Source organism: Physeter macrocephalus, chromosome 11 (assembly GCF_002837175.3).
Source record: "Physeter macrocephalus isolate SW-GA chromosome 11, ASM283717v5, whole genome shotgun sequence".
Lineage (NCBI taxonomy): Eukaryota > Metazoa > Chordata > Mammalia > Artiodactyla > Physeteridae > Physeter > Physeter macrocephalus.
Window position 1 is genome coordinate 110,947,349 of NC_041224.1, and position 21,983 is coordinate 110,969,331.

The following is a 21,983-nucleotide window of genomic DNA, read 5'->3' on the forward strand; positions in this document are numbered from 1 at the left end:
TCCTCCCGGACCAGGGCACGAACCCGCGTCCCCTGCATCGGCAGGCGGACTCAACCACCGCGCCACCAGGGAAGCCCAAGATACTGTATTCATGGATCAGAAGACTTAAATATTGTTAAGATGGCATATTCTCCCAAAGTGATCTATAGATTCAATTTAATCCCTATCAAAATTCTAATGGATTTTGTTGGGGAATCGGAAGAGCTGATTCTAAAATTCATAGGAAACTTAGGGTGATGGATGTATTCATTACCATGTTAGAGGTGATAATACACACGTGAAAACTTAAACAGATACAAAGCATTTTACCTCAATTATATCTCAATAAAGCTGCTAAACGTGAACATATTTTTTTCTTTGTGCCCTAAAATGTAGGAATAACATGATAGAGAATTGACTTGAGAATCAAGACACCATTTTTATAGGAGACTCCTCTGATGTCTTGTAGTGCAGTGTTCCTGTTACTTTATCATTCTGTTAAATGTTTTGAAATTTTCAAGGGAAATATGCTATTCAAATAATTTATGCTTGACTTTATTGATACGTTTGAAATTTCAACTCTTTTAGTAATATATTCTGAATGTTATGCTATAATTAATAGTTTATATCCAGCTAAAGTCTTCAGTCCTTTCCTCTATCAGAGTCACTTTGACTGATTTATTTGTGAGGCCCCATTCCCTCTGTTATTCTTTAGGTGATATGCTAATGAGGGTTGAAATGATCAAAAGTTAGGAAGAGAGCAATAAAGTAGAAGCAAAGGGGCTTGGACAGTGCCCATAGTGGGTATGTTTTTCGTGAATAATCAATGATTAACTATGGTCAGAGCAATTGTAATACTAGCAAAGCAGGCTACTTCTACCCAGCATCAAACTAGTAAGCTTTTTGAAATCTCCTTTGCCGTGATAAAACCAGAGTTACTTAGTGTTATTTTTCTTTATTTTTACATAAATAATCATTTAATCTAAGGCTGATAGTGTATACGGTATTTTGAGTTCTCTGCTGGACATAATGTTGTTTTTTGCTGTTTTATAGCATCTATGTAATTTACTGCTGCAAGACTCAGCAGTTATCAGAATGAGATGTAAATGGTAATGACGGTGATTAACTTCCCTGCTTGTATATATTGAGGTTTTAGTATCATGCTAGGATGCTTTCATAATATTCTTGACTACAAGGAACACATGTTAATTGAACTTTTCATCTAATTTCAACTAAATTCATTAGTAGAATATCAGCTTATTTAGAGAAATAGGAAAAGAAATTAGAACCCTTATTTTGGAATCATAAGAAATTTATAATTATTTTAAAATCATCTCAGAAGAAAGAAAGATTTCCATGTTCCATGTTACTTTTTAATGCTTTTCTTGGATATATTATCTTATCTATCTATCTACATTTTTCCCAAGACAAAAGACACTTCATTGTCATAACTTTGTCCTATAATATAGACAGAGCACATTGTTTCTTTTCACTTTTCTAATTTTACAGACTGACCATCTTTTTTGTTAACTTTCCCTGTCATGCCCCCTGCTTCTTGCACAACCCTGTCCAAACATCAAGCCTATAATATCTTACATTTTAAAAAGGAAGGAAATGGCTTACACAAATTATGAGATGAAAATTGTGTAATGTATTGGAGGAAATAAAAAAACCCACAATGTGCTTTTTAAATTAATGTATTCTTTGGCAAAAATGTAAAATGCTAGAAGAAATTGTTTTACTTTTTAAAAAACTTATTTCTCCCAGGACCTTACATTTTTTGGTCACTAATTCTGACACTTCTTGCTACCTACCTAATTTTAATCCCCCCAAACCATTTCCTCCTTCCTAAAAGAAAACTGATTTGTTTTATCCGTTTTCTGGTGGCTTGTGCCTCAGGGAAGACTGGCACAATCCTTTGCTCCAGGAGTAAGTCCTGGCTGCTCTAAGCTAATCATGGTGGTCCCTTTCTTCTTGCTAGTGAATGGTTAAACTGTAGGCATATAGTATCACTCCAGCTTAAGAAACATCACTGGCATTCTGCTTCAAAGAGAAGTATACAAATTAAACTTATTTCTCTAATATTTCTTTCTCATTTCTGGAAGTGACACATAGATTTACCAGAGTTGTCTAGTCTGGGGAAACACCTACAATTCTAAAATGAATACAACCTGGATTGAACACTGAGTTAAAGGAAGTCTAGATTCTTCCTATGCCTCATCTTCTTGTCTGAAATGTCCTTATTGTTAAAAGTTTGAACTCTTAATCATGTTTCTTACAGCCGAATGTATCCTAACTAGTAAACATCTACTAAATATTTTGTTAATTATAATGATAATAGTTACTCCAGGCTATTCTTAGAATTATTCTGCTGAAAAAATATCACTCTGATAGGTAAAGAAAAATACGAATCTACATTCCAAATATTTCTGTAAATATATCTGTATTATTTGAATGGATTTTTGCTAAAAATGTATGGAACATCCATTTATTGGTAATAAAGTGATTACAAAACAGACACAGGTTCAATATTATTGGCAACTAAAGGGTATATAAAAGGGCAGACACAGAAAAAAGGAAAACAGTAAAAGCAGATTTATCATAATTGTGACAGTTGCTATGAAGGAGCAGTTTAGTGTGTTTTGGGAAAGCACACAACCAGGTGCAGTGAAAAGGAGACTGAGGTAGGGCTAGACATAATTGAGTAGATGTCTTCCAGGTAGTGGAATTGGAGAGGTATGATTGGATAATTTCAGATGGAGGGAATAGGATTCATGAAGGCCTTGCGATCAGAAGGAACATGGCATACTCAAGAAATATAAAACAAGTTTGCCAGGTTTTAGTTTGGTGACAATCTGGCCACATGAAGTGATGGGGGAATCGTGTCCTGTGCCTTCAAAAGCAGCAGTCTCTCACCGGATTCAGCATGCTCTTTCACGAACTCAGGTGATTCCAATCATACCCCACTCTGAGAAATGAAACAATTTAATATATTTTTTATCAAAACTATCCTATAAAAGCCTATCAGGTCTAAAAAATGTAAGGCAGAAGTGGTTTGATTATACCTTACCAAAAATCAGTGTATGCTTGTCTGCAGAACTGCTGCTGAGGGGGAGAGAAACTGAAACAAAGATGAATCAGGGTGAATCTGGAAATTGATTGAACAACTGCTCACATAAATGCACTCTTTTTCTTATTGATAAAACACTGCTTAATTTCTTAGGGATTGGATATATCATGTGAGTAAGCCAAGTACTTCAATTACCTAATTTCCAAAATTAAATAATTTCTTAATATATTGAATATTAAACAGACCACATTTATCTTCCAATTGCTAGAACAATTTTGTTATTTCACTAGAAATGAACATTGAATAAAATATTTAATGCCTTAATGAAAATTAGTTTAGAAAGTAATTCCATTGAAATAAATACTGTCTTTCGACTGGACTGTTTATTCACTTCAACTAAAATGTGGTAGACACAGGTATTCTATATGTGGGCGGTTATAAACTTGTCTTAAACACATACAAAAATATTTTTAAATGCTTGTGTGTATTTAGAAGGTAAAACATATGTGAAATCAGCTGGTTTAAAAAGAAAATAGTTTCAGTGGCAGTGGCTTCAGTGGATAATTTGATGTTTCAGAGGTGATTCATTTCTGCTTGATTTCCAAGAAACCTACCCATGATCAAGATAAAACAATAGAATGTGTGAAGTCCATTGAGTGGACAGGTATTTCAAAAGGAGTTATTTGGTTTTCACATCATGAAGCTTGGAAAAGACATTTATATATTGCCTCTCACACAGCATATTTAGGGGCATCATTTATTAGATGTACAAAGGGGGTTCAAACACAAGATACATAGTTGGGTGGGATCTTTTATGAGTCCTATTAACTAAAAGAATCAGGTTAGAGAATAAGAATGTGGTGGTAATGAATATCCCTGGAGAATTGAATTGGGAGCATTTTTAAAGCCATTAGAAGTTATCTATTCAAAATTGTTAATTTGAAGATGCAGTGTTTCTTTCAATAAGGAGAACAGTTGGAAGGGTGACCGTGACACTTTCTGAGAGGTATTTACTACGAAACAGGGTATCTCAAGAATTAGTGAGAAGGATAAAATATGGTCTCTGTACTCTTGGCAGTAAGAATGAAGTCTTGAAATCTCTAAACTACATTTTTCTGAGGTCACATCTGTGTACTCTCCAAAAAACACTTTTTCTGTTTGATTTAAAAAACAAAACATTTGTTTCCCTGTTTCACTAATGCCTGAAATATCAAGATAATATCTGGGGAATTTTCCATTTTGTAAAGTCAGCTAAGAATTATAAGACCCCAATATATCTCTTAGAAGCACATTATTAAAGGACAGCTAAAATGGGGTTTTCCATTTGGGTTCCTATTACCTTATCTTTGAAAATCAGTTTAAGCAATATGAAAAACTTGCTAGATGCTTTTTTTAGGAGGAGTTGAAGGTAATGGGAGAACATGAACTGATAAGAAGAGGTAATATAACTTGAAATTACTAAATTTTTAAATGAAAGTAGGAATTTATTCTGAAATATCCAATAGATAAAAGAGATCAAATTTATTCTTCAGCTATGAGTAGTAAGTCAAACTCTGATGGAAAAATATAATGTATTCTTCTGTAAAATGATCACTTGAAATGGAGAAAGTAGCATGTCTGAAGGCATTAGTTTATTCTTAATTACGTCTGGAATGCAATCGCTTGGAAAGCTTGCAGTGATATCAGAGCAAGGATATTTTATATATTGTGACAGACTGAACAACCAGCAGGAAGCTGAGCAAAACAGTGTAGAGCCAGTTTTGCCACTGAACCAATGCAAAATCTATGGGAATAATTCTTTCTTTAAAATAGTAATTCCCAGCCCAAAGTCTTTAAAGTGAAGAGATGTTTTAATCCTGCTCTTACCTTGTCTGATGTAATGAGAGTACAGAAGATGCTCAGGGAAATGCATCATTGCTTAGAGAGTTTATAATTCATAGAAGAGAATGTAACAGTTGTGATTCCTCTCTGAAATGCATTTGTGCAACCATCCAACTGGAGAACTAGATGTCTTGTATATACTTATTAGAGACATTGAAGTTAGGGTTTTAATTTGTAAATTTTAGTGATTTCATCAGAGACGAGTAGAATCACCCCAGACCTTGGGCTCCGTGAATGTGTATATGTGTATGTATATGTTTAAATTGTTTCTTAAAAATTCTGAAATCCTTTAAGTCATATGTGTCTGTGTACTAAGCAGTTTAAAGGTCTCAGATATTAACCAATAATAGCAAAGCTAGTAAACTTTTGAAATGGATTCAGCAAGGAAATAACATTTAAAATAACCTAATTTAAATGAAGCAAGTCATTTCAAGTGAAAAATATAATGTTAACTCTCTAAAAAATGAGAATAAGAATTTACAACATGAATGGGTTTAATATTGCTTTTTAAAAATGATGTCTGAATATTTGAGTAATTTTAATTATTATGCTTAAAGAAGCATCAATATTTAGAAGATTAATATCAATGCATCATTAACAAAAGGGCATGACAGAGAAAATCAAATGCTAATGAATGTTTTAAAAGCATTAGCAATGAAATCCAAGTTCCCTAAAATTACCTAATGATATAGGTTTATTTCATGAATACCCATTAAAATAATTGTGATAGGATTGTACTTCTTAAATTTTTATTTCATTTATGTTTTAATTTAAGCCTGCAAGAGCCGTTTTCTTTAAGAATATTGTTTTATTTGATTAACATATATATATATATGAAAAAGCCCATAAAACTAAACTTTAAGTGGGTTTTACATGTCCTATTCACTGCATATACACCACAGAAATGAGTACAACAAGAATGTGTATTAGAGTTGTTTTTAAAGTGTAGAACTCTCCAAGTGTGTACAGTATTTTCACAAAGCTAACTCCTTCAGATGAAGGAAAAAAAGTTGTAAGCTAATAGTTTTTCATTAAATTTATCTTAGCTTCTTTTATCAGGCACTGGCCTTTGTTGTAGTGTTCTTGGCATCTTTTCTGTCATGAATAACCTTACACCATTTTCTATCCTATTTAATTATTCTCTCTGTCTTAAAGCATAATCAGCATTAAACCAGCTGTGCAACCTTGAAGGAATACCATTTCAATAATACATTGACTTTTTTTTAAAGCACAGGTGGCTATTAATTTTACTTGAAACTCTCCCTCATGACTATTGTCTGTACAAAGTTTTGGAAGCTGTATGTATGTGCTATTGAGTAGTACTACGCCTAGAATACTTATTATACCAATGGATTCTCTCAGTGTCTGACACTGTGGCTGGCCAACTATGAATAGCCAGGAAAGACAAATTTTGAGGAGAAAGCATCCTTATTATTATGATGAACTGAATCATGGAAAATCTTTCTAGTATAGCACAAGAAACAGACCAATTTCTAGAAATAAAGAGGGAAATTTTTTTCTGCAAATCCTTTCTACTAGGATATAAGTAGTCTATCCATTAAGATGACCTGCGTGTGAAGCACCCAGTCCTGAGAGAGAGGTGTGATAATTCCTTCAATCAATAGTTAAGTTAGATTGCTGGCAGAAAAGGCATTAAACACTCCCCAAAGCAGCACATTAATCATGAACATGTAGCATCTAAGTCTGAATCTTGGCCAATGATGAAGCATAGGACTTACAGTAAATGAAGTACATGGGTTTTGGCATGAATTCTAAATATCAAATTTCACCTTGCGTGACCCATGCAGCTTTATAGAATTATGAAGTTCTAAAAAATGATTCTATCATTTTTAGAATCATTCTATCCCAGATAAGATGTCATAAAATCACTGATTATTAATGCTGGAAAGAACCTGGGTGATTCAATACAATTCTTCTTTTTTTTTTTTTTTTGATATTTTGAATTTTACTTTATTTATTTTTTAATACAGCAGGTTCTTATTCTTTAACCAATGAACAAACAAACTAGGGGAGCTCAAGTGAATTACTAATATGCAGACCCTATTTCTTTTTGTAATTTGTAATTTTTTTCTTATCATTATCATTACTACTGTTATTCTGAACTTCAGATAAAGTTATATAATGTCACATATATATGATTTATTGTCACAGTATGGATCTTTATTAGTTAGCATAAATAATGTTGCCTTCTGTTTATAACAAAAAACTCTCAAATCTCTATCCCTTAACACAAAATGGGTTCATTTTTTTCCTTATAAAAAAATCCAAACTTAGGTATTGCTTGTCAGGTGACAATATTCATCCTGGTCATTTAGGATCCAAGGTTTGTTTAACCTCCTGGATTCACTGTGGAGCCTTGTCTTTTGCTGGCTCATCTGTAACAGGCAGTATGTGTGGGGAGAAGAGTGTGGAGGATCATGCAGGGGAATTTTATTAACCAGGCCTATAAATTGGGCATATCCATTGGTCATGTAGCCATACCTGACTGCAAGAGTAGCAGAGTAGAAAATGTAATTTTGCTTTCTGCCTTGGAGTATAGTAGATGTTGTCCTTCAGATTCCCCCTTCAGGACCGAGGTGCTTATTTCTCCAGCTGCTTGAAGTACTGGTAGGGGTTAATGTTCAACTAATTCTTTCTCTAAAAATTGCCCTCAGGTGAAGAGATCTGACACAGCTAGTTCTTGCCTCATCCTCAGAGGCTGCCACTTCTGAGTGGTCAATGTGGGCTGTAGAGACCTGGCCAGCTTTGCCACAGGCAGGACAACTGTGAAGGGCCCTCTCAGTTCCAGTGTTTCCTATGGGATGACCAAGGCCTTTGGGGTGAATTAACAACAGTTCAACTCCTTCCTTTATAGAATCCTACTTCCTGTACTCCTACGCACCACAAATCCACCTGTAAATCTGCATCTCAGAGTCTGTTTTGGGGGAACTCAATCTCAGACAGGAAAGTAGCAGGAAAAGCAGTCTCTGCATAGCCCCTGACCTTTAATCAACAAATACCTGTTTTACTCTCCCCCCGACATATAGGACACACTAACCTTAAGAGACAAGCCAACATCCTATCTAGTTGTTCCATCCACCTTAAACCTTTTCTGGTGATATTGTGTTCTCTCCATCAGGTCTGGCCATAATTCTTTCTGGCCCAGACATCAATGAACTAGAAAAAACAAGTTATCTGCCCCTAAAACATCAAATACAAGGTGATGGAGAAGGTCCAGAATGACAAAAGAAAATATGGAAATTGAAAGACACAGCATCATAGATAGATATATTTCAGTGTTTGATATCCTGTTAGACATGTTTTAAGAAGACTCACATTTGTGGTGGAGGTTGAAGAGGAAAATTTTGTCATTAGACTCTGATTTTGATTTTGGGGAGAAAGGTCCTTAATCTCTCGAATCGTAGTTCTCCTAGGGCCTTAGCTTCATCATATATGTAGGGCCTTTCTTGTTATCCTCTGTGATAATATCTTATGTGAATAAAGTATGTTCTGATTGGGGTCTACACGTGCTTGCAGTTTACTTACTGGAAGGGTTTTTTAAGGCTGGAAAAGCCACAGGCATTTTTAGACAACACTCTCAGTTTCTTTTGGCTATATAATTCCTGTGAAAACTTGCTAACCTTCTGATCTATTTGAATCCAATCAGTTCCATGGGTCAATAAGAGCACCCATAGTTCTTTCCCAGACAAAGTTCTTAAATACACTTTACTTATATATTCTTGTTCAGATTCTTTTCCATTATAGGTTATTACAAGACATTAAATATAGTTCCCTGTGCTATACAGTAGGCCCTTGTTGTTTACCTAATTTATACATAATATTGTGTATTTGTTAATCCCAAACTCTTAATTTATCTCCCCCACTCCTGCTATCCCCTTTGGTAACCATAAGTTTGTTTTCTATGTCTGTGGGTCTATTTCTGTTTTGTAAATAAGTTCATTTGTATCATTTTTTAGATTCCACACATAAGTGATATCATATGATGTTTGTCTTTCTCTGTCTGATTTACTTCACTTAATATGATAATCTCTACGTCCATCCACGTTGCCACAAAATGGCATTATTTCATTCCTCCTCGTGGCTGAGTAACATTCCATTGTATATATGGACCACATCTTCTTTAGCCATTCATTTATTGGTGGGCATTTAGGTTGCTTCCTGACTTGGCTATTGTAAATAGTGCTGCTATGAACACTGGGGTGCACGTATCTTTTCAAATTAGAGTTTTCTCTGGATATATGCCCAGAGTGGGATTGCTGGATCATATGGCAACTATTTTTAGTTTTTTAAGGAACCTCCATACTACACTTTAGTTTTGAGTTTCCTAGCTATCTCATTCTCTGTTTTTCTCTCTCTCTCAGCTATTTAATTTTTTTTACCTATCTAGTTTTCACTGAACTTTGTTCAACTTTTTTTCTCCCATACTTAGCACTTTCTAGAGGAGAGTCTAAAACAGTTGCTTTTCCAATCCTTAATGACTTTTGATCTCTGGACATTCTCTAATTCTTTTTATACTTTGTAACATATCTTTGGTAAAGGCAGCCAACAGTAACCAACACACCTTTTTATTCTGCCTTTTTCCAATCACTTTCTCTAGAGCAGCTGTATCATTATGTATATAACTTACCTTCCAAGTTATGGCAGATAGAACTTTTGTTACAGCTCAACAGAAATCTCTAGGTTTCTGTTTTCTTTTTGTCCATTCCTCAACTGTTAAACAAATGCCACACAGTTCAGTTTTTTAATGGCAGCATATCAATTACAGCTAATTTTTTGTATTATTTAGGGTAAATAATTGTTTATGGTAAGTGGGTGAGTATTATAACAAACACCTCTGAATTAAACATGATACGTTTATTTCTCACTCACACGAAGTACAATGTGGATATTTCCAGTCTTTACACAGTGCTGGACTTGGTCATCTAGGCATTTAGACTCCGTTCATGTTTTGTCTTTGCTATCCTCAGGGCCTCAGAGGCTTCTGATAGCTTGTCTGCCTCTGGCTGGCAGTTAGGGAAAGGGAAGACATGGACATTACTTGGAGGAGTTCTTAATAGGCTATATCTGGAAGTGATATACTTCAACTCCAAGGACAATCCTTTGGCCACAGCTAGGTCAGATAGTCACATCTAAGTGTAAGGGAGGCTAGGAAATGTAGTCAGGTTTCCCCAGCAGGCAGTAGAAACACCTTTCATAAACACAGAATATCTGCTACAGAATCTTACTGTCTATGTATTGTCATTATGTATTATAAAAAGCATTGTAATAAAAACTCTGTAACAAAGATCATCATGTGTCATCACTGTCATTGACAAATTTCTTGAACACCCAGAGATAATCATTTTATTCCTCAGCAGCAATATTCTTATACTGTAAAATAAGATATGCAACATATTAGGAAAGTTATATCATGTTAAAAAATTCTTCTGGGACAACTCTGTAACTTTATCAATTGGTTAAGGACAGGGGCAAGCAATGTACTCATATTCAAACAAAATGACTTTTGCAAAAAACTATTAACTCCTACAGTAAGTATATAGATATGCAAAACCAAATTTTGCTTTGTTTCCATTCTCCTGAAATGCACCCTATAATTACATTTAATAGTCCCTAAGTAAATACCATGTAAACTGGAGTCGTCTTTAAAGGAAAGAAGCAATCACATATTCACACTGTAATGATGGGGTCTTTACATGTCAATTACCAAGCCATTATATTGTCTTTCCTTTAATTTAGTCAAGTCCATCTCCTAATCTTGTTCAGGCAAAATGGTTGAGCTAGATAACTTTTAACTACCAAAGTATATATTTCTTAAAGCAGTTGTCTTTGGCATTTTTGTAATTATTCTGAGGGTTGTTTTCCTTATTTTAATAATTTGGGAAAAGAACATTTTAGACATCCATTAAGCAATTATGCAAATCTATCAAGCTGGTCGTTTAAAAAATATCCTGATCATAATAATTATTCACCTTCACTATTGAAAATTAAATATTAAATTATATATAAAGAGTATAAGAGAAAATTCCAAAATACAAACTTGTATAAAAGTAAAGATTAAATTATAAAAAATCCTTTCAGTTATGTGTATGAGTGACATATTGCTTTTAAACTAAATTTTTAATTGAAATATGTGTATACAAATATGTACAGTTTATAATTTTATAACTTGAGTAATTTCCATAAATTGAACTTACCCCTGTACTATTTCCTCACATCATGAATAGAAGATTATGAACATCACAGAAACCCTTTTCATGTCCTATTCCAATCATCATCCTAAAGTTAACTTCTATCCTGATTCTATTGCTATAGATTAGTTTTACCTATTTTAAAATTGTAGAAAGTTAGAATTATACAAACTGTAATATAGTGGATTCTGGGTTGTGCTATCCAAATCTCCCTTCTAGACTAAGGCTTTTACTATCATGGCTCTCAAGAATATCTGCTGCTGACAGTTCACATATGTGTTCCTCTCAGAGAATTGTCCTTGGAGGAAAGAAGCTGCATCACCCAAGATTATACATTCTTCAGGAAGGCAACATACATCTAATACCATCTGCGGTACAATAAGTAAGCCCCCTAACCTCAATTTGGGACCAATATAAAAGGCCATCTCAGCTCCAGAGTTCTCAGTGGAATCATCACAGATTTCTGTTGCAACATATTGCAGTAGAACATCTTCCTATACTCAGACTAATTTCTCTCAATCCCTTCAAATATTGTTTCTGAGATCATCCTCCAAGAAACTTCTGTCTCTACCTCAGAGACCATTCCAGAGAACACATCTAAGAGAGTTGGTAAAGGGAGTGTTTCCAAGAAGAAGTCTCTAAACTGAGTTTTTGAAACTGAATTATCTGCTGTCAGGCTGACAGTGAGAGCCATTATTGAAAGTAGGTGGAATACTGATAACTCCTGGTATAGGCTGATAGTGTAATTAATTGTCAAAACTCCCATCAGTGGTGAATGGGATAGGAGAGAATGCACTAGTCATTCAGTGCCTGGTGTGTTAGACAAGTATGGGAGAAGGACTAATTTAGAGTACTGAGGAATCGAACTGCTATTGCTGGGTAATCTCATGGCATTGAAGACAGACAATGAAAGTCTGAGTTTGATTAGTCACCAATTAAGGCTAAAATTGAAAGCCAGAGGGCCTCTTTGGCAGCTTGGAGACTCATCTCTTGCAGTTGGATGCAGAAAGAGCTGAGGTTGAGGCAAAAGGCTAATAGAAAGGGAAGCAGAACTCCAGATACGGTGAATTCTCAACCCATGTAGATCTCATAATCCAAGATTAGGGCCCTTTATTGGGAAGAATAGGGACCACGATATTTTGGCATGAAAACATCTGGGTCAGTTTACTTGAGAAATTTGAAATGCTGAATCTCCATTATTCTTTGGGTCTTATCACGTTTAATATCATATCATCTTGTCCAGATGTGGGGCACATAAGTGAAGAAGGAGGAGTGAGGCTTAAAAGTTGTGAGCAAATGGTAAAAATATGAGTCAGGATCCTCATTAAAAATATTGAACTTGGGCTTCCCTGGTGGCGCAGTGGTTGAGAATCCACCTGCCGATGCAGGGGACACGGGTTCGTGCCCCGGACCGGGAAGATCCCACATGCTGTGGAGCGGTTGGGCCCGTGAGCCATGGCCGCTGAGCCTGTGCGTCCGGAGCCTGTGCTCCGCAACGGGAGAGGCCACAACAGTGAGAGGCCCGTGTACCATAAAAACATATATATATATATATAACTTATTTATTATTGATTATTTGTTATTTTTAATGTCCATGTTAGATAGGAATAATTGGAGCATGTGTAGGTCATTAGTTGATTTTATAGTCCAAGACTTGCTTGAAACCTTTGTATAATTTGATCAATGTCAGTTTTGCCCAGTCTTCAAGAGTTTTCCACTGACCCAGTGGTATTTTCAAGGGTTGCTTTCCGAACTCATATTTTTGTCACTTCAGAATGGTGAAACTGCTAAAAATCCACTGGTTTTCATTTTATTTATATTTAAGTTTTGATATTTAGAATATTAAATTCTAAATATAGAAAGATCCCCTGGTTGGTCTTTGTATATTTAGAATTTGGAATATGCCTTACAGAAAAAGCACCAAAATAAAAGACTCATGCTTCTGTGCCTCTCTTCTCTTTGGGATCTTGACCCAGATGTATCAGATGCTTCTGTAGCCCAGAACTCCATTTTCTGCTTTCCAAGTCTTATAAGGCTACAAAAGACTCTGCAGGTTTGTTTTTTCCTCAGCAGTAGCCTTCTGCTTAGATTTGCCAAAAACAGGCCACTGACCTTGAGGCAAGATTGACTTATTTCTGTTTGATTTCCTTTTTTTTCGAGATCTTAGCACTTTAAATCTTTGCTTTCTCAGCAGGGCTCCAAGAGTTTTTTTCTATCTTTATATCTATGTATATCAAATATCAATCTGATTGTTTCAGTGGGAGTATTGTACTTCTACAAGTTGTTCATTTTAACTAGAAAAGAAAGTCTCTCATTGACATTTTGAAATTAAAATTCCACATTTTCTGTTTAAGCCTAGATACAGAGAGAAATATGAAGACAAATAATGTGTCTAAAAAATAAATGAGTGAAGTCAAATGCAGTTTATATAAAAAGCTATATTAAATTTGGGCTGTTGTGAATTTTGTTAAGTCAGTGCATCCTTTCTCTATTTCTCTATTTGATATTGTACTTCTACCCATTTTGTAAATAAATTTCTTTTTCCTAGCCAACTAAATGATTTTTAGATAATGTCATGATGAGTCTATTGGTTGAGTTCAGCTCCAAACTTTTTCAATCCAAGTCTTTATGTCTTAGCATTATCTCCAGTCAGATGTATGTTCAGTGTATTTTTACACTGTATTTTATTATCCTGAAAGTTAGTGAATACATCACCTAATGTAAAAAATGAGTTGTTTGTGAACACTATAACTTATTTTTTTAAACCATTTAGTAAAACATTTTGCAAGTAGAATCGTCTTATATCTAAAATTGAAATATATTGTACATTTATAACTCTAACAGACTGCATTTTCTACCTATAGAATCATATCACCTACTTTTCAAAAAAACTTTCAATTCATATATAATCTTTTGTGTGTTCCCTTAGAGAATGTTTGATCTTGTTAAGTAGAATCAATTATCAATTACAGCAGAAAACCAAATTTTTTTTTTTTTTTTTTTTTTTTTTTGTGGTATGCGGGCCTCCCTCTGTTGTGGCCTCTCCTGTTGCGGAGCACAGGCTCCGGACGCGCAGGCTCATTGGCCATGGCTCACGGGCCCGGCCGCTCCGCGGCATGTGGGATCTTCCCAGACCGGGGCGCGAACCCGGTTCCCCTGCATCGGCAGGCGGACGCGCAACCACTGCGCCACCAGGGAAGCCCAAACCAAATGTTTTATTGTGATATTTTTTATAGTGAAAATCAATGTCACAACATAGCACTAACTCATGGAATGTAGGTACATTTTGTGTGCTTCATGGGTCTTTTGAGGTTAAAACATCCCTAAAATTATTGGATATGTTTTAGACCTCACAGCTTTTTTGTTCAAGAAACATCAATATATTTATTATCTTAAGGTCTTAAATATGTACGATATTTAAATTTGGTGAACTTATAGCACATATATGTTAAAGATTAGAAAACCTTAGTAAGAGCAGTGAATGAGATTCTAAGGACTTGATAGAAGGTATTTTGTTTTTGTATTTTCTCTTCAATTATTTTTATTTACTTAATTCTCATTTTGTTTTATTTTTGCTATTGAAATTGAAGCACAGGTGTTTTGTTCCTGTTGTTACACCTAGAAAATTAAGGTTTGCTTTTAGGCCTTGAAAATAAAGCAGGAATAAAGTAAATTTAAAAGCTGCAGGGTACCATTAGAAATAAACAGAGGAATGTTAAATGTTGATTAAAGATCAAAGAATAGTAGCAGAATTAATTATGTGGAAGCTGTGAAATCACTTATAAACTACATAAAGCCAAGCCAAGGGAATTGGAAACTTATTACTAATTAATTCTTATAATGCATTAATAAAACAGACAAGGCACATCTTAATATTTTGGTGGAAATTTGTCTGTAGTATCCATATTCATTTCTGAAAGGTATATGATTCGATTGATTAAACCCTAAAAAACTGGCTTTAGAACATGCACATCAAAATGGAAGATGTTGCAATACAAGTGTAAGTGCTACTGAGTTACTAAATCTGGGATTGTGAGGGGGCTTAAATGATATGAATGTAACAGCATAGTTATAATGAAGTGTGCCAATTCCAACAACTCTATGGGGAAAGTAGAGTAAATCAAACCTAACCACCAATTTTTGCAGAGTGAATCATATAGAACAAAATGAGAGGCACTGAAAAAAAATTTAGAGACAACGTGATACCATGCATTTAGAGGCTTTAAACAGCTCCTTTCATTCTATATGTTTAAAAATCTTAAGTATTTATAGATTATGCTTTCTGTTGTGTGATTTAATTTATACAATGACAAAAATTATGTATGTAATTAGCTAGTTTCTGATTCCTGGATTTTACTCTGATGAAGAGATTGTAAATGGTTATACTTCATATTTATTATTCATTAATTTTTACTCTTAGAAATATTCTGCACATTTCATAGAATCTTAAGCTTGCCTCTTCTGGAATGGTTTTATACTTTGTTGTTTAATGGCAGCACTTTTGTCATATAGCTGGACATCAGCAACTTTTGTAGAAACAGATTTTTAAGACTTGCTTTTACTTAATAAACATATTTGAATGCATATGTAAAAGTTTCTTCCAAAATTCTAAGGGCTCAAAAACAGTAATGATAAAAATTTTATTGAAAAGTGTAAATATGCAATTAATATTTTGAAAAATACTCAACAATAATAATAATGACCATCATTTAACAATAATCTAAAAGATTCACAAAAGTATAATGTGTATTAGTAGTCCCAGGTTTTGTTGACTGCTAGAAACATCAACAGATCAGAAGTTTTCACTTACAGAACACCTTATGGATTGAATCTACTGCAAGCCTCATGGAATCAAACCATATCTAGATGTCCAGTATTAAAACTCTGATTTAGGGGAGGATATTGAGATGGTGGCATGGGAAGCAGTTTCCTCTTCCCTTCAGTTGTGAAAACTATAAAGTAAATACTATGGGGTTGTCTGCCAGCACATACATTAGAGCAAAATAGAGGTGGTTATTTGGGAAAATAATAAAGTAAGAGTTTGTACATCCTGAAATGGAAAAATCAGTGTCAAGTGACATTTATACTGACTACACAGAAGTAGCCAATAATCAGGGAAGCTGCCGGGCACCATATTAGAAAGAATGACATATGCAAATTATGTTTCTTGGTTTGACGGAATATGTGCACACAGCACTTAAATTCATCATACTTTTCTTATGGTACATGCAGGGATGGGTAATAAAACTCTGTTTCCCTTTTTTTTCTGTGAGAATGAGGCATTTAAATTATTTTATTCAATAAACAGTCGTTGATCCAGTCCATGAAGATCTTGTTCTAGGTTCTGAGTTTCAGTGGTGAAAAAATAGTAAAAGTCCCTGCTGTTACGGACATTGCAATCTAGTATGGAGAAAGGTAATAAACACATAAAAATAAATACATGAAATACATTTAGATAGTGATAAATGCTACCAGGAAATAAAACAGTGGGATGTGATAATGTCAGAATATCCTCAATAAGTAGGCATCTCTATTAGGAATGGTTACAACATAGCAGCAAACTTTCCCCAGGAAGTGAGGAGAGACAGAGACAGAGACAGAAGTAGAGAGGCCCCAGTGTCTTTCATAATAATCTCAATAGTACTGTTTCATCATCTCTGCCATATCCTATTGGTCATATAGACCAACCCTTTTACAGTCAAATGTATGAATGCCAGCAGGCAGGGATTACTAGGGGACATTTGGGAACTGGCTGCCACATACAGTAGAGGTTAAGGAAAATGGAAAGTAAAAAAAAAGGATGTGGGAATCTTTTTTTTTTTTTTTGGCTGCGCATGGAATTTCTCTAGTTGCAGCAAGAGGGGGCTACTCTTTGTTGCAGTGTGCGGGCTTCTCATTGAGGTGGGTTCTCTTCTTGCGGAGCACGGGTTCCAGGCACGTGAGCTTCAGTAGTTGTGGTGCGTGGGCTCAGTAGTTGTGGCTCACAGGCTCTAGAGCACAGGCTCAGTAGTTGTGGTACATGGGCTTAGTTGTTCCGCGGCATGTGGGATCTTCCTGACCAGGGATCGAAACTGTGTCCGCTGCATTGGCAGGCAGAGTCTTAACCACTGTGCCACCAGGAAAGTCCAGGATGTGGGAATCTTTTGATAATTTATTTTTATTTCTGAAATGTGGTTATGTCAGAAGCAAGACTAAATTAAGAGAGAATATATGTGTGATCAAGAAATGGAAACAATGTCTATAAACTGAAAACTTGACTGAAAAGGAACGGTGAAGCATATGGTAATTGCAAGGTAAAGAGAAAGAAAATATGAAAATCTGAAACTGCAGACAACAAGTCATTGGAGAGCAAGAGATTAAAAAGGTTTGTGAGAATGAAAAATGAGGGAGCTAGGTGTGGAGAGAACACAGAGGTAAAACATTTAGGCATGGATGGAAAGGTGGGCACTACTCCCTGTGTGAATGCAGGTATTATTAAAGGATAGACACAAAGACTAAGATGTTTCAGTATGGAAAAATAGATTGATGCAAGAATTTATACACTGTGATCTTCAAGTGAAATAAGGGCTCTCAGAGTAAGAACCTTCCAAACCTGGGTTCCAGACTTAATAACAACAACACTTTTTTCCCCCAAGACTACCAACAGTCTCAGCTTCATGTTTATCCTTAAACTCTGACTAGTCTAAGCATTGAATAAAACAAGTCATCCGTTTTCACCTTTAATACTGAATATTTTAACGTTGCTTGACATTGCTGACATTGCTAGAGAAAAGTGCACAACCTTGAAACTGAAGCCATAAATCCATACTTTCCAGACATACCTGGGTTCTAAGCACAGTCATAAAGATCTTTGTAGTGCCATAGGTTCTTTGTAAAACCTGTTGACACCATTTTTAAGTCTACAGAAACACTGCCTCCCTCCTGCAAAGGCAATATACATACCTCATATTTTAGAGATTAAAAATAATGTCAGAAAAAAGAAAAACACACTTCCATCCCCTTTACTTCCTAATCATACCTATTCTACTTTTCCTTCTGTCATAGAGAGTGTACTATCTATCATTTTTCAAGGCTCATATCTCTTCTTTCCTTCTGCCTCCTACAAATCTTTTTCAGGAAATTTACACCCCTAACTACTTACATTATTCCACTATTCATTCATATTAATTCATTCATTCTCATTCCCCCTCTCTCTCTCCCTCTCCTCCCCCCTCTCTCTCTCCCTCTCCTCCCTCCATCCCTCTCTCTCTCCTTTCCCCCTATTGCTCTCCTTCCTTCCTTTTCTCTTTGATCCTTGTTCTCTGTCTTCCCTCTGTCTTTGTCCCTGTTCTTGTGTATAAGCATTCTTTCATAATGAAAACAACCAATCAACCAAGAAAAAGCCTATCAAAATCCATTTCCTTACAAAATGCATCCTTCCTTTACCACTACATCATCTTGAAATAATGTTTTGTACTTATTTTCTCAACCTTCCCATATTACTCAGTGGCACACATTTCTTAAGACACTAGTGTCTGGCCGTTACACAAACAATTTTACCCAGTTCCTTTTAAATTATATTCAAGATCAACTTATGGTTTTTAGCTTTTTATAAAATTAAACTTATTGATTTATATAAAATGTTTAGCATATCTTACCTCTCTACAATTTTTGACAGTATTGTCCATACGCTGAGTTTTACAACGTGTTCTCCCTTGGCTTCTGCAATTCATTTCTTCTGGTAGCGGCTGATTCTCCTACTACATTTCTGATAGTCCCTGCCTTTGCAGGACATCCTCGTCTACCCACATATTAAATGATGGACTTCCTAGCCACTTTAATTTGATTACTTTTTATTTTTACTTTAACTGTTACTCAACAAATATTTAATGGCATATTATTAACTCTAATAATTTTATTTTTTATTTCAAAGCTGGGCACTCTTGAATCAGTATCTCTTTCTCTAAACTATACTGAATTTCAGAATGACATATTGAAAGTTCACACAAATATTTCCGTATAGAATTCCCATTTAGAATTACTTTAATTCAAACTTTTATTGAATTCATGATTTACGCTTCCAAGATATAATGTAATAAAAGTAAATTCTTTTGTCAACAAGCTCCACTTATTCTCTTCTCCTTTTTTCTTATCATAGTCCAACTTCATTCACATTTTTATAGTTGTTTTCTCAAATCTATTAATGAACTTGCTCTTGAATATAGATTCCCCCCTGTACTACACTGCCACTGTTTAAATCATCACTGATTAGCCTTTACTTGAACTAATCCAAGAGAATTATCAGATCTCTTTACCAATAATCTCACTCCAGACTGGCTTACCATGTAATGTATGGCCAGATTTCTTCTTAAAAGAAAACAACAACAACAAAAAACTAGAGGTGTGTATACCAACCAGGTTTAACTTATATGATTATCTGTGCCATAAAAGATAGCATAAATTCTTTAGCTTAATCAAGAGACCCTACATAATCTCTCTCCTAACTTACTCCCATGCGTCACACACCCTGCCCTCTTTTATATCTTGTGATCGTCAAAAATGTTTCTGAGATATAAAAAGCACTTTAATGACTCAGTGTTTCTGGTCTCTCTTACTGAATGCTCTTCTTGATTTCACTTTCAACTTGGAAAATTTTTGCATGTCCAAAATTCTTATTGAAATGTTTTTCCTTCTGTTATTTCCCCAAACGTACTAAGTTTTTATATTCTTTACAACAATTGCATTTTACTCTTCTTGTCTCCTGAGAAACCTGATTGAAAATCAAGATATGCTTCCTGAATGATTTAGACTGGGCATGTCAGCAGAACTGGTGGGATAAATTTTGCAGGAAGTTTATATGAGGACTGGTATGAGGGCCTTGGACCTTGTGAAATGTAAATTTATTTGAAAAGAAAGAGTTCCGCACATTTAGAGTACTACACTGTATCTTTTTCAAATCCCACGTTAACTGCAGACCATTGCTATGAGTTAAGGATCTGTGCTGCAGAAAGCAAAGATGACCTGTCTGTTTGGAACATTCTTTAGTTACATCTGTCCTCCAGTTCCGTATTTTGGAAGTATGTTCCTTATTGCCTCCAGTTTATTTCCCAATTTCCTTTATCACATTATCCTTAGGCAAAGTGTTTCTCTTGACAGACTTTGCTTATCTAAATATTATTAATAATAAAGACAGCACAGCATGAAGTGCATCCATTGATAGGTTAGTAGACAAGAGAAATATAATGAATAAAAGTTAGGTAAATGGTAAAAATAAGACACATGGAACTTTTATATAATAAAACAATCAGATAAATACTACTCCCTATCATAAAACAGAGAATATGACTCTTAAGAAAATAAAGGCAATGAAAAATATTTGATAACCGAGAAGGGAGAATATATTAGGAAGTAATAAATGTTTTCACTTTCATAAAGGATACCTAAATTTTAAATAAAGATATAAAATAAGTGAAACAAATTAAAAACAATACGTTTTAGAAAGGATACACCTTAAAACTGAGTTAAGGAAAGAAATGTCACTTTTGAAAAATCATGTTAATTTGCAGTAGATAATGAATGAATGAATGAAACCCAAGAGATGGTAATATATAAGACGTTAGGCAAAGGTGATACAACTTAAGACATAAGTGAAGCTTCTGAAAATTATTAACACTACAAAAGAGTAGTTATAGTCATTAGATTAAAATTTGAATCTCCAGGTCAAATGGCATACTGATGAAAGAGGAACTGATAGAGAGCTGTAAATATTTACTATATCCTTATATAATATTGAAGTAGTAGAGTAAAATAATGTATTCTATGGAAATTTGGGGTGGGCAGGGAGGCCTCTGCTTTCAGTTATCACCAAGATAAAGTTTTATGGGTATTCAGGTGAAGACACATTACAAAAAATATAGGAAAAAATCTAGTTTGTCTCAGTACTTTGCATTAAAACATTCGGCATAAGATGACTGAGGAGCAATGTCTTACAAATCTTAAGAGAAAATAAGCATAAACCAAGATTTTTTTTTGGCCTCACCAAGTTCTCATTCAAATATAAAGACAGAAAATCTCAAACATATAATGTGCTCGGACATGACAGCATCCAAGCACTCCTGACAAAAATTGAAATTTTTAAAATTCAGCCAACTGATATAATATAAATTAAAATAAATCAGGGATGATAAAACTATGGTATGAAAGAACTTTCAGTAAGCATTGAATACATTGAAATATATAACAGAATGGAGTATGATATGTCCTATGAATGGGAAACTAGTTAAATATGGCAAAATGAAATATTATGCAGCCTTTACAACAGTAAAATCAATTTTTTCTCACCAGTATGGAAAGATATGTAGGATGAATTGCTAAGCAAAATTTCCTCTTTCTATAACCTATGAGTGTGGGTGTTTGAAATTCCACCATATGTAAATGATCTTTATAAGCATTTGTATTAAAGTGACATAATCTACTCACTGAAACAGAAAGCGGATAAGGAACAAAACAGAACAGAACTTCATGATTTTCTGTGTAACTGACCAAAGGTAGGTATTTGAGATCAACAGAAGGGTCATTCTCTACATGGTCATTCAGAGAGGCAGGCTATTGCAGTCTTTACCTTCCTCGATGTATATTCTCCATGGTCAATGTAAGCATTCCTACCCTAACCTGGCAGAGGAAAAATAGCAAAGAGGACACCAAATGGTTTTATGGTCTGTGGCCTGAAAGTGACACACAACAATTCCACTACCATTTCTTGATAGTAATCAGTCATGTGGCTACACATACCTGTAACAGAGGCTGGCATGTATGTGCAAGAATTGGAGAACAAAGCAGAACATGTCAGTTTCTTCCATAGCATT